Source organism: Halichoerus grypus, chromosome 3 (genome assembly GCF_964656455.1).
Source record: "Halichoerus grypus chromosome 3, mHalGry1.hap1.1, whole genome shotgun sequence".
In the NCBI taxonomy this organism is placed as follows: Eukaryota; Metazoa; Chordata; class Mammalia; order Carnivora; family Phocidae; genus Halichoerus; species Halichoerus grypus.
The window spans coordinates 82,169,220-82,181,377 of NC_135714.1; the positions used below are offsets into that span (position 1 = coordinate 82,169,220).

Below are 12,158 nucleotides of genomic sequence, written 5' to 3' on the forward strand. Positions count from 1 at the left end.
GAGGGTCATTCTAGACAGAAATGTCAACATCTGCCAAGGCTCAGGTGTTTGACATAATGAAAATCTTGAAACTAAGAGGAAACTTAGTATGTCTAGAATAGAGCATGAATACAAGGGGGTGGTATAGATGAGGTATGAAGCTTAATCAGGGGTCAGATTTGGAAATTTTTGTGTGCCAGATTAAAAGTTATCAACATGAATCTTAAGGAAAGCTAAAAACATTTTAAGCAGAGGTGTAACATGGTCATATACTTTTTAGAAATATAATTCAACATCTGCTAAAGATGGAGTAGTAAACAGAAACAAACTTCTGATTCAAGTATGTGGGAATGATAGAAAAGAGAAGACAAACAAAACCAAGTGGAAATGTTGGATTTTAGAAGCATATGCACAATTTTGTGGATTAAAATAGAAAAAAAATAGGAAAAAAATTGTAGAGCATGACTAAAGCCATTGGCCTGTGAGGCTTCATATTAAAAGTGCTCTAAGTCAGATGAGGACCAGATCTAGACTTACTACTTGAAGCCAAGACCAGTAAAAAAGTTAAGCCATTTCTTCCATTCATAAGTAGATTTGAAATATCCCAAATATCATGTAAGAAATAAACAGCCAGAACAAATGGAGAAATACTTTCAACTGTCTGGAGGAAAATAACTATTAGCCTAGAATTATAAGCCCAGTTATACTGTTATTTAAAAATCAAGACGATATGACTCAGCAATTGATCACTCAGCTCATGGGCAGATGAAGAACGCAGCTAGCTGTGAGAATTAATGTGAATTACAGGACACACTGATCATCAACACTTCAAACACACTTGTAGCCCTAAGTATTTTTTAGAGCTATGCCAAAACAAAACAAACAAAAAAAATCAAGGAAAATAAAGATATTTTTAGGTATGAAAATAAATCAAGACATTTCACCACCCACAGTCCCTTGTTAAAAAAGTTAATTAAGGGATGTACTTAAGCAAAATAAAGGTTGAACCCAGAGGGAAATCATGATATACAAGAAAGAATGCTGTCCACACAAATTTAAAAATAGGTTAGTAAGTTTAATTAACTACTAACTGGAAAAAATAAACTGTAAGAAAGCTGTAAAATCTATTTAATTAGCTGTAAAAATATCCAATATTTCATGTTAAAAATAACATTAAGAACTTCTAGTTTGTAGTCCAGCACATAAAGAGCTTGGAAGTCATCACAGCACCTAACAACAAATAAAAAACCAAACAAACTGAAAATCAGCAACTCTTCTTAGATCCATCAAAAAGTTGAAGTCACAGGGCAAACCACTGACCCCAAAACTGAAGAGACAGATAGACATATGGAGAATTACAACTTATTGTTACCCATGAGCATCAACCCACACCAGAACCAGTGATGTGGTAGGAAAACCTTAATTGTATAACTGGGAATTCTACCAAATATTTAAAAAAGAAATTATACCAATTCTCTGTAATCTCTTCCAAAATATAGAAGAAGAGGGAATGTTTCCTAACTCCCAGGAGGCCAGCATGACCCTAGTACCAAAACCAAACAAAGACATTGTGAAGAAAGAAACCTACATCATTATTTCTCATGGACATAGATGCAAAAATCCTCAACAAAATGTTATCAAAACAAATCTAACAATATATAAAAGGAATTATACACAATGTACAAATTAGATTTATTTCAAGTATGCAACATTTAGAATATGGTTCAACACTTGAAAATCAATGACTGTAATCCAGCACATCAACAGACGAAAGAATAAAAATCCCGTGATCATTTCAATACATGCAGAAAAAGTGTTTGATAAAATCCAATGCCCACTCGTGATAAAAATTTTCAGTAAACTAGGAAAAGAGGGGGGACCTCTTCAATTTGATAAAGAAAAGCTTAAAGATACCCCACAGCTAACATCATATTTAATGTTGAGAAACTAGAAGCTTTTCTACCAGTTCAGGTACAAGGCAAGGATGTCTTCTCTCACCACTCCTTTTCAATCACATATTGGATGTGCTAGCTAATGCAATAAAACAAGAAAAGGAAATTAAAAGTATACTGATTAGGAAGGAAGAAATAAAACCATCTTTGTTTCCAGATGACATGATCATTTTTGGAGAAAATCTCAAAACAAAAACCAAAAACCAAAAAACTCCTGGAAATGAATACATGATTACAGCATGGTTGCAGGATATAAGATTAATCTACAAAAATTAATCACCTTCCCATATGTGCCAGCAATTTGAAACTAAAAACACAAAAGTACTTACATTAGCACTCAAAAAATAAAATACTCAGGTATAAATTTAACAAAATATATACAAGATCTATATGAGGGAAACTACAAAACTGATAAAAGAAATCAGAGAAGAACTAAACAAACAAATATATTCCATGTTCATGGATAGAAGAACAAAGTTGGAGTACTAACATTACCTGACTTCAAGACTTACTATAAAGCTATAGTAATCAAGACAGTGTGGTATTGGTGAGAGAACAGACAAATAGATAAATAGAACAAAATAGAGAGCTAGAAGCAGAGCCACACAAACATGGACAACTGATCATTAACAAAGGAGAAAAAGCAACATAATAGAGCAAAGACAGACTTTTCAATAAATGCTGGTGAAACTATTAGACGTACACAGGTAAAAAAATGAATATAAGGGCACCTGGGTGGCTCAGTTAGTTAAACATCTGACTCTTGATTTCAGCTCAGGTCATGATCTCAGGGTCCTGGGATCGAGCCCTGCACTGGGCTCTGCACTCACCTGGGAGTCTGCTTCAGGATTCTCTCTCTCCCTCTGCCCCTCACCCTGCTCTATCTCTCAGTCTCTCTCTCCCTCAAATAAATAAATAGAACTTTTAAAAAGAATGAATATAGACACAGACCTTACACCTTTCACAAAAATTGACTCAAAAAGGATCATAGACCTAAATGTAAAATATAGCACTGTAAAACTCCTAGAAGATAACATAGAAGAAGAGCAAGATAATATTAGGTCTGGATCTCTAGTATAAATGCTCTAGCTTAAAGCATGATTGCTAATTAAAGAGTTTAGTCCTTGCACTGCCTTCTTTAAACCTTGACTTCATTGTTTCTTTAAGTTCCAACTTGTTATGTTCTTTGTGCCACAAAATGTCCTCTTTCTTAATACAATTAAGCATAGACAACACATCTCCTGTTTACTGAGTTACTGCCCTATAAGACTCTGTTGACCCTATTGTTGATTCTAATATTGGAATAAGGAAATGTACTCTTCGGGGGATATAAAAGACTTTATTCCACTTATAGCCACTTCTTTGCGTGAGAGAGGACTTACATCACACAACTGACTTGGATTCATTCCTAAATTTAGACATAGATAACCTTTTATCCTTTGTGACTGAAAGAAAATAGCTCGTTTTCTTTCCATTGGGAATAAATCATCTTAAAAATATACCAAAGAACAGTAACTAGAATTTTGTTATGGGTCGCTTCATGGTTTCTTTTAATTTCTCTCCCTCCCTCTCTCTCTGCCTCTCTCTCTTATCTTAGTCCTGCTGACCTTCTGTTATGGCTTTGTTAAATTAATATTTATTAAGTGGAGCACAGGGTGCCAGATGATGAGCCAGCATTCAACAACAGACCACAAGAGAAATTGAAATAATTGAAGTAGAGAAGTTTGTTACTCATAGGTCCTGAAGGAAGTACACTATATGTCACACAGAGAGGTCAAGGTTGAGTGCAGGGAGAGGCAGGACCTGAGGCACAAGCCTCAAAGGGGTCCATTGGTGGAGTGCTTTGGGGTTCCCAGGCTAGGGACAGGTTGCTCAATTTAAACCAAAGGAATGGGTTTTGGGTAAGCCCTGCGGGGTCTTACCTAAGGTGCTGGGAGGCTGGGGAAACTGTTGAGCACAAGGGCAGTCGGGGGAGTCATGTCAGGAACTTTCATTTGCCTGTGACTCTGCAGCTGTTATCTAGGGCATGCACTCACATGAGGGACTGTTGTCAGTGTAAAGCCCCCGCAGGCTACTTGGCCAAACAAAATGGATGCTGAGGAAGCAATACCATGAGTAGCTTTGCTAAACTCTTGACATTTTCAGATGTGAGAACAATCTAGGTGTGACACTTGCAATACTCTTGAGGACCTGAGGATAGATTTGCTTCATTAAGCCAGACAGTTGGTTTTCTTTTTTTTCCCTTAACAGTTTTATGTTCATCCCATCTAATTACTAAACTTCCTGCAAGCAGCATATTATTTCCCAGGGTATTCCATGGATATAAGAGAAATTATTGGTGCCCCCCAGTCTCAGACCCAGTGTTGATATCTCTATCCATAAGACACTGTGACCTAGCCACTGGTTGCTGAATTTGTTTGTTTGTTTGTTTGTTTTAGGTTCAGTGACATACAACATAATGTACATAATGCCTTGGGGTGTAAAGTGCTTGCCACAAGTATCCTTATTCAGCTCTTCTGCCATTGGGTATCCTGGATCAATTGGGTCTTCCAGCCTGATCAATAAGAGATATAAGCTATACAACCAAGATGCAAAGAGGAAAGGGAGTTTTGATCCAACATCTGATCATACCATAGCTTTGCATGCAGTAAGAAGACATGTTTGGTCATATGTTGAGCATAGTTATTTTCATAATTGTTCAGAAATAATGCAGGGCAGAATAGAGACAGGACCCTATTCCTGGGAGATGGGTCTGGTGAGAACAAAGCAGAAAGTGGGTTCTCTGCTTAATTGTTTGGGTTTTAATGCAGCAGCTTTCCTGTCCTCCCAGTGCCTCTCAAACCTTTAGGCACCAGTGTACCCAAGACCCAAGAACAAAGTGGCCAGATGGGGACTTGTTTCTACAAGGAGTTGTACTGCTTCTTTGTATCAAGGAAGTGCTGACATCCTTAGTTAGGGCAAATTAACATTAGCTATTGTAATGAATAACCCTAATCTCAGTGGCTTAACATTTGCAAAATAATTTTTTTTTTAAGATTTTATTTATTTTTATTTGAGAGAGAGAGAATGAGAGAGAGTGAGTACATGAGAGGGGGGAGGGTCAGAGGGAGAAGCAGACTCCCTGCCGAGCAGGGAGCCCGATGCGGGACTCGATCCAGGGACTCCAGGATCATGACCTGAGCCGAAGGCAGTCACTTAACCAACTGAGCCACCCAGGTGCCCTGCAAAATAAATTTTTTAAAAGTTTATTACTTGTTCTTGACACAGTTCCGCATAGGCCCAGCCCTCTCCTAAAAAGCTCTCATTTAGAGAATGACTCAGAAAATAGCCTTCTTGCATTGTGTCTTTGGGTCATTTTAGAGTTCTTCTCTTCCAGTCATAAACAAAGAACAAAAGAAAGCATGAATCAAGATCTTGCAAGTTGTTTGAAAGGCCAGACTTGTAGGCATTATACATCACTTACATTCACATTGGATTGTCCAGAACACAGTCATAGAGCCCCAACCTAACTACAGTGGAGGCTGAAAAATGTAGTCTATGTGTCCAAGAAGAGGAGTAGGATTGGTGGTGAGTATCTAGCCAGCCTCTGATACACTATCTTCTGATGAAACCAGTAAGATTTTTTCCACTCCCATGCAGTAAAAGCTTCCGGTAAATTGACTGGAGACCTCATTGTTTCTAGTCAGCAAAATCTAGAGCTCAGCTAGGCTAAGTCTAAGATTAACTGTATCTAGCTGTCACTTGAAAGTTTAGCATATCCAGAATTCTGAGACCAATGCTGTTTTCTCTAAAATTCATTTTAGAAATCTAGGTCGCTAAGTAAGTTATCAGGATGAAGTTCAGTGTTCTCTTGCTATAGATGTGATCCCATGCCTGTTAAAAATTGTGAAACCTGGAGACAGACTGCCCGGTTTGCATCCTGGATTGCTACCTATTGACTTTGGTCAAGTTATTTCATTTTCCTTTTCCTTAAAATTGGAGTAATATACTTAACACCCTGGGCGTTTGTGAGAAATAAGTTTGAAAAGCTGTGAAAAGCACCTAGCACAGGGCCTAGTTCCTGGGCCACTGTTACTATCATTGACATTTACCAATGTTGGATTGTATAATAATTGAGTCCTGGTCTTATTTCCCCAGAATCTGAATGACTGTCAATATTGATCTTTGGATATGTCCATGGAAAGGCACTCTCTAGCACTGGGAGAGGGGGCATGTGTGTGTGTGTGTGGAGGGGTAGTTCAGAGAGTGAGCCCATAAGAGAAATTGTGAATGTATAGGGCACCCCCTCCCAATTTTGGCTGCCTAAACCAAAAGCCAATGGACAAGAGTGAGTCAAGAGAAGGTAATCCAGTGCCAAGTCCAGAATTTAGTTAGACTCCAGTATTCAAAGAATCACTGTTGAGCTTGGGTGGGCCAGGATTAAGTGGAATCAGAAGAAAGGCAATTTGTGGCAAAGTTGAGTCTAATACCCAAACAGGCACCATGACCCTGTCCCAATAATGTGAGTGGGTAGAACAAAAGAAGGGAGAAGAATGGCCGGTAGGAAAAACAACAACAACAGAAATAAAACACCTGTAAATATTGGAAATGGTGTTGCTAAAGTTGCCTTTTATTCATATTTGATGTGCTGCACTGTACTTCTGAAAATCTCTGCTTTAGTCTATTGTTCCATTTCTCTACAAATGAAGCCTTGACTTGTTCTGATCAGTAATCTTGTCTCTCCACCTTAATTAAGATCTGAGACTATTTTCTTCTAAAATTGCCGCATCTCTCTCATGTCCAATAGCTTGTGAGCCTTGATTTGTCATTCTCGATCTGCCACCTCTGGTTCCAATCACCCACTGGCTCACCCATTTGATTATGTACCAAAATTTATTTTTTTTATATCTACTTTTTGATCCTTGAAAATTCTATTGGCTTATCAGATCCTAGACTTTAAAGGTACAGCTAGTCCTACTACAATTCCTACCTCTGCTCATGATTGGGAAATCCTATCTCTAAGGAAAACACATCATACTAAATTAAAATTATGTCCAGAACTCAATCAACCAATAGGAAGAGTTTTTCTTTATTGAAGTGTATTAAACTTTTTTTTAATTGGGATTGAAGTTTCTTTTAAATTCTCTGACATTTCCAAAAATAAATATTGGCATTTCCTTATGCAACAAGTCTTCACATTAAACACTTGTTTTCATAGTTGAATCATTTTCAAACCAGTTCTGGGTTCTCTGTGTAACCATTTACTATGTTCATTGCTTGTATCCCAAGCAAAAACTGCTTTCTTTCTTTAGGCAGCCTGGTGATATGCTGTTTGAAAGGAAATATTGCTATTTGGAGCATTATGAGCAACTATGCCTGGTTTTAAAGGGCTCCCTCTATACATTTACAACATGACTCATAGAAAGAAAAATATGTTTGCTCCTTGTCTCCAAGGTAAGAACAAGGTTTATTTCCTTTGGGGGGTGTAGGAACAAGGAAAGGGACTATGATCAGCAAGTTTCTTCTTTGAGTAATAATTTCTTAATCAAGATTTCTAATCCTATTTCCTCTTTGAAATTTCATTAAATATTTTAATCTACCTAATTACAAAGTAGACAAACTGCTTTGGTAAGAGATATGCCTTTGCATATAGCATAACTTGTCTTTTCCCTTCACATGACTGCTTATAAGATTTGAATCTCCCCTCTTGTTATGGTTTAATGCTCTAACATTAGAGTAAACTGCATTTTCAGGATGATGAATAGAAATGAGGCCAAAAAAATATTCCCAGTGGAATTTAGATTACATTGAAATCTAAAGTCCTCCATAAAGAATAGTGAAATGTAGAAGAGAGCTTGAGTTTTTGCATTTCTTTATTAATGATTATAATTAATAACTAAAATAATTTTCCTTGGCTCAAATTTTTTAATATGATTTTACTGTTGAAAGGCACACAATGCATTTATTTTTAAATCATAATTTGTAATTTAGGAATTGAAGATGTGGAATCTTAGATGACAATGAATTAACATTTGTTCTGGACTTCTGTATAGAGTTACTAGTCTTTAAAAGCAAAGAATAAAATATTTAATTTTATATTAAAGCTAAGTTTCCAACTTACTTTCCTAATGGAGAAAAGCACCACGCATTCACTTCAATTTCAATCAATATAAATTTTCCTTTAAAAAAATTAGTACAACTTTACTTATGCATACATATATTAGTGATAGAAGTATAAATTATCATTATAAAGAGAGTAATTTGGCATTATCAATCAAAATTTAAAATGCCCACCTCCTTTGAACCTGCAACTTTACTTTTAGGAATTTTATCTAAAGATATACTGGCTCATGGATTAACTAATGTACATAACAGAATTTTCGCGGCAACAGAGCTTATAATAGCAAAAGCTGGACAAAACTTAAATGCCTATCAATAGGAGACTGGCTAAATAAATTCTGTTAAATACATATAATAGAATAAAATATGCCATAAAATCTAATATATTCATTCATTAAACAAATTTAAATGTTTATTGTATGTCTACTATGTGCCAGGCATTGTACGAGGCATTGGGAATGCATGCAGTAAATAAAATTATTGAAAATATTTACTCTCATATAGTTAAGGTTCTAGTTTGGTATCAGAAACAATAAACAAAAAAATGATGGCAATTAGTTCTATTTTTTTAAAGGAAGTAAGAGGGATAGGGAGTGTGGGGTACTGAACAATAGTTAAAATGAAAAGAGATCTTTCAGTACTAATATGGAATAATTTCTAAATTACATGGTTGAATGAAAAAAGAAAAGTACCTAACAGTGTGTAAAACACACACACAAACACAACTATTTGCTTATATAAAATAACTCTGAAAAATAACAAGAAGCTGGTAACATTAGTTATCTCCACAAAGAAATGTTGGGTGAACAGGGGCAGAAGAAGTATAAATTTCATTTTATACTTCTAAAATTTTATACCACATAAACATACTTATTTTAAACATTAAATAAAGAGTTAATACAAAAAATAAGATTGAATTTCCATATACCCCTGAAATCCTTTTTTAAAAAAGATTTTATTTATTTATTTATTTATTTATAGAGCAGGGAGGGGGCTGTGGGGGAAGGAGAGAGAGAATCTCAAGCAGACTCTGCACTGAGCACAGAGCCAGATGTGAACTCTATCTCATGACCCTGAGATCATGGCCTGAGCCAAAATCAAGAGTTGGACACTTAAACAACTGAGCCACCCAGGTGCCCCTATCCCTGAAATCCTAATATCAGAAGTCATTTTATATCCTTGAGAAGTATGAATGGTTTGCAGTTTTGGTAAAGTATTTCTGACTATAAATACTTTAATAATATAAAGAGAATTTCTCACACTTATTCTGAAAGTCTGTTCTCCAGAATGACATTATCTGATCATACCCCTGTTTCAAAATGAAGAATGAGGTAAAAAAAAAAAAAAAAAAAAAAAAAGGATGAGGGATGTGGGATCTTTTATCCCACAAACCTTAGCTTAACACCCAAGGTGACTCAGGTCAGCACTGTCATTGGCACTTTGAAGATATATTCAGTATTTTAATGGCTCCAGCCCACTTGTACAATACATTTGAGCATTTGTGGAATTGATGCATAATATCAAAATTAATCTTTAAGGGCCACAATAAGACATATGCTTCTTACAGACTGAACCTCAGGGAATTTTCAGTTCCCTCAACATTCCCACGGTGACGACAGGCTGGGAAAAGTGGGACTCTTAAGGCTTGGGAAGGTGTTTCCCCTAAAATGAAACAATATTAGTATTTTTTTCTGTTTCTTTCTCTTTTCTTCTGACAGTAATGTTCTCCTCTTTTATTGTGTCCCTGCTATTCTTCTCTTTGCAGTCTTCCAAGGCTCTAATCTGCAACCAAATCCTGGGCACAATAAGACCAACACATGAAATTCTGCTGTGCTTCACCGGTGAGATATCAGGTATCTTTTTTCCTAGCCAATGAATATTCCACTGCTTTCCTCAATTCTTAGCAGATTCACTTGCTGATGTTCCAGCAAGTGCCCCTCCACATTCTTAGACACAGGGAAGTATAGCTAACTAGTAACTAACTGAGATTTGTTAAGCTGAAACTTCATATATGACTTTTTCTTAGGGGTCTGTTTTTGATTGTACAAACAGTATCAATCACAAAATGAAAATTAGAAGGAACTTAAACATTCAGTGCAAGGGGAGGCCAGTTCTGCATGTAAGCTTAGAAGTTGCCCCTTCATCCTAACAACAAGTAAAAAGCTAAACAGAACAACTCTTCTTGGATCTATAACAGGTGGGAGGCCACAGGGCAAACTGCTGCCCACAAGACTGGACGGACAAACAGATGACTATAGGGATGCATAGCTTACTGTCCCAGAGACTCACTAGTGGAAAATGCCATAGGAACCAGTGTCAGGTATGCCATGTCTAGGTATCAAGAAAAAAATTACAAGGCATACCAAGTGAAAAGAGCACAACTTGAAGAGATAGAGCAGGCATCAGATCCAGACTTAGCAAGGATGTTGGTATTATCAAGCTGCTAATTTAAAATAATTAGGTTAACATTTTAAGGAATAAAGTAGAAAGCATGCAAGAATAGATGGGTAATGTAAACAGAGAGATGGAAATCCTAAGAAAGAACCAAAAACAAAGGCTAGAGTTAAAACACACACACACACACACACACACACACACACACACACACACACAGTAAAGGAAATAAAGAATACTTGGAAACGTTTATTAGTTAAATTGGACATGGTTGAAGAAAGAATCTCTGACCTACAGGATATATCAATAGAATTCCTTAAAACCAAAAAGTGATGAGAACAATGACTGAAAAAAAAAATAGAACAGAATATCCAATAATAGTGTATAACTACAAAAGTGTAACATATGTATAATGAGAATACCAGAAAAAGAAGTAAGAGAGAAAGGAAAAGAAATATTTGAAACAATAATGACTGAAAATTTTCCCAAATTAATGTCAGACACCAAATCATAGATTGAGGAAGCTCAAAGAATACCAAGCAGGATAAATGGGGGGGAAATTACACCCAGGCATATCATTTTCAAACTTCAGAAAAATCAAAGGTAAAGAAAAAAAATACTGAGAGAAGTCAGAGGAAACCTTTCCTAAAGAGGAACAAAGATAAGAATTCCAACTGACTTCTCCTCAGAAACCAGGCAAGCAAGAAGAGAATGAAGTAAAATATTTGAAGTGTTGACAGAAAAAAACAAAACAAAACAAAAACACCCCAACCTGGAATTCTATACCCTGAAAAATTATCCTTCAAAAGTGATGGAGAAAAAAAGACTTTCTCAAACAAACAAAACTTGAGGGAATTTGTTGCCAGTAGACCAGCCTTCTAAGAAATGTTAAAAGTTCTTTTGAGAGAAAGAAAATAATATAAGTCAGAAATTTGGATTTACAAAGAGTAATGAAGAGCATCAATGCAGGAGTAAGTGAAGGTAGGATAAGAGCTTTTTCTTATTCTTATTTGACCTAGCACATAACAGGTTGTGCAAAATAATAGCACCAGCAGTTAGATTATGTATGCTTATGTATATATCACATGTACATATGCTTATGAATGCTTATATATAAGTGAAAATGACAGCAATCATACAAGGGATGGGTGGGAGAAATTAGAATGATTTTGCTATTAAAAGGTACTCACACTACCAGTGAAGTAGCATAGGGTTCTTTGAAAGGGGACTTGGATTAGCTATAAATGTATATTGCAAACTCAAGGGCAACCACTTAAAGTGAAAAAAAGAAGAAAAGAAAAGAAATATAATGGATATGCTAAGAAAGAAGAAAAAATGAAATCATATAAAATGCTCCGTTGAAACCACAAAAGGTAGTGCAAGACAAATACACTGAGGTCTAGAGAAGAAGCATAACAGTTTCCTCAGAAATTTAAAGTAATATGCTGAGCCAGGACTAGAAAAAAATGTCACCTCCAGTTCATTCACTTTCAGACATAAATAAATAAATACTGAGCCTCACTATGCATCCACAACCAGTGCTATTACATTCTCTCTTAGGAAACATAAGGTCTCTGGCTAGTTCTTTTGATCTTACATATCTATGAATTACCCAATTTCACCAAGTTGGTCATTGACGCCTCTATGGATTAATATAGCCACCAATATATTAGGATTTTTATAATCAAAAACAACTACCACCATTTCCCGTGGTTCTAGTTGGAGAAAAGTTAA

At 36.0% G+C, this 12,158-nt stretch overlaps 1 pseudogene; it reads left to right on the plus strand.

The window, feature by feature from the left end:
* Positions 1-709: 709 nt before the first annotated feature.
* On the plus strand, positions 710-862 carry LOC144381441 (5.8S ribosomal RNA; annotated as a pseudogene).
* Positions 863-12,158: the final 11,296 nt, after the last annotated feature.